Source organism: Arachis hypogaea, chromosome 1 (genome assembly GCF_003086295.3).
Source record: "Arachis hypogaea cultivar Tifrunner chromosome 1, arahy.Tifrunner.gnm2.J5K5, whole genome shotgun sequence".
Lineage (NCBI taxonomy): Eukaryota > Viridiplantae > Streptophyta > Magnoliopsida > Fabales > Fabaceae > Arachis > Arachis hypogaea.
This window is the reverse complement of record NC_092036.1, coordinates 33778007-33780413: the sequence shown is the minus strand read 5'-3', so window position 1 is coordinate 33780413 and position 2407 is coordinate 33778007. Positions and strand designations below refer to the sequence as shown.

General features: G+C 34.9%; 1 long non-coding RNA gene across 1 annotated transcript; it reads left to right on the top strand.

Annotated features, from left to right (window-relative positions):
• The first annotated feature begins 1109 nt into the window (after window positions 1-1109).
• Window positions 1110-1821, top strand: LOC112772792 (uncharacterized). The gene is made up of 3 exons (XR_003187779.3): window positions 1110-1523; window positions 1613-1685; window positions 1773-1821. It is a non-coding gene; the product is annotated as an uncharacterized lncRNA (long non-coding RNA).
• The last annotated feature ends 586 nt before the right edge of the window (window positions 1822-2407 follow it).

Here is a 2407-nt window from a genome sequence, read left to right as displayed (position 1 = left end):
CGTCATCATTGCCTAGTTTTCCTTTGATGGCTTTTTCGGTTAATTGTATATTACTTTGATTTGGAACTCTGTATTCTTAAATAATTGGTTCATTTAGAATTTTCATATGTGTGTACTCCTTAATGCTTAGCCTTTCTTCTTAAAATGTTCTCCTAACTTGTCTGAAGATTGGGATTTTGTGGGGTTTATTGTTTATTCTAGTGCCAAGCTTGTGGACCTTGCTCTTGAATTTGGAAAAATTTATGAAGGAGAAGGCTTCAAGTACATACAGAAAAGTTTTGCCAATGGCACATTGCATCTCATTGGGTTATTGAGTGATGGTGAAGTCCATTCCCGACTTGATCAGTTGTAGGTGAGGATTGGGGGGTTGGAACATTTATAAGGAATTTTAATCTTTTATTTTCTTTTTGAAGTTTTTTTTGTACTAATTCAAGCAATTGCGAACTAGTAAGTACTAATAGATGACATTATGCAGGTTCGGTTACACAAACTCTACATGCCAGGCTTACACAAAGACTCTGAATTATCCAAACTAGTACAGTAGTACCACCGTTATCCAGTGATGAACCAAGTAGATAAGCCACCCCCACCACTCATTTATTAATATCTTATCAACAGAAATATGAAAAATTTTTTAAAGGAAAATTCTTCAATAAATTTAACTAAATATTCATTGATTGCAGTGAATATCACTGGAAATGCTATTTATGATCCCATAGGCTCAATCGTAGTTGGCAACTTACTTGGCATGGTAAAGAGGCTCAGTAGGCAGTAATTTCTCTACCATCTGATGTAAGAGACACAAATCTGAAATTTATTTTCACATGATTTTATGCTGAATTGACCATGCAGGTAGCCATATTTCTTATCCAGAGAAATCGACATGCTTTAATTGACAGAGCTATGGATGACCATGTAAATTTATTGCTCGCATCTCGTATTGGTTAACATAAGATGTGAGACTTAAAGAAGATCTAAACGTAGCCTTAAGTTAGTTAGAAGCTTGCTGACTTGGCATGGGATGTTATACATTTAGTTGTATGATAGCCATGTTCCTTCAGCACTAATATCTTCTCTTTTCCTTCAGTTTTGCTTTTTAATTTTGAAATATACAGGGTGATTACATCAAAGAAGGCCAACTAATAGGGTATCTGGATCAGTTTGGCACTTCACTTCCTGTTAAGGTGATTTTTCTTAGCCTCTTTAATTGTGAGTAATTTTGAAATGTCTACTTCCTACTGACCATTTTTCTTTTTATCTTTTTTTGGGTTAAATTTAATTGTGAGTAATCACTAAGCCTCACAAGTTCCACTACATTAGAGCTCAAGCTTCAGGTGATTCAAATAGAACTGTTAGAGACATAATATGGTTTGTGTTAATGATCATTAATATGAATGTTAATGTTTATACTCTATACAAGGTTCAACAAAAATTGAGGGGATTCCTGAGAAAACAGATTTCAAGGATGATAACTTAGTATATTTTGCTGGTGCTACTGGTAGAGTTGGTTCAAGAACTGTTAGGTACATTTGTTAGTACTTTTCAATTCACTTGTTCTTTAAGAAGAAATTTCTTTTCTTTAAAATGCTGACTAGTGATAGTTTCATTTTAGAGAGCTTATAAAACTTGGATTTAAAGTAAGAGCTGGAGTGAGGAGTGCTGAGAGAGCTGGTCCACTAATCAAGGTACAAGTTCTATTTTATGAACAAGATTTGGTATCCATTAGTGCTTGATATGAAAAGGATGTGCATTAAGATATAGAACATATGCAGAGTGTTGAGCAAATGAAGCTTGATGATGGAACAAGTGGAGGGAGTCAAGGTAAGACAAGTGAGCATTAATGAAATTCTTTCTGATATTATCATATTTTAACAAGAAGTTCAAACTCATAACCTAACACTATCAACAGAAGACACTTTATTTGGGGGTCAAGTATCAAACCATCAGGTGCTTAACATGTAAACTTTTGTGCTGATTTCAAATTTTGTAAAACTAGTCCTGTGAATGACAGAGACAAAGTAACAAATTCTGTTTCATGGTAGGTGGCAGAACTTATGGCAGTCATGGCCAAGAACCCTGATCTTGCATATTGTAAAATAGTGGAGGTAGTAGCAGAGACAACTACACTGCTGACTCCCACGAAGGAGCTTCTTGCAAAGATATCATCTCAAAGACCTTATATTTCTTCACCAAAGGTATGTCCTTTCTTATATTACAAGTTATGATAAAGAAAAAAATTTACCTCACTGCTATAACTATACTAAGCTATAATTTATGATTCATTGTTTATTGTGATTATGCAGAAACCGGGTGTTGCAGCCGTTAGTAATCCAACTCCCTCAGAACCTGCCATTGCCACAGCCTCTGAGAAGGAAACTACACAACCAAAATCAGTTGCAAAATAGTC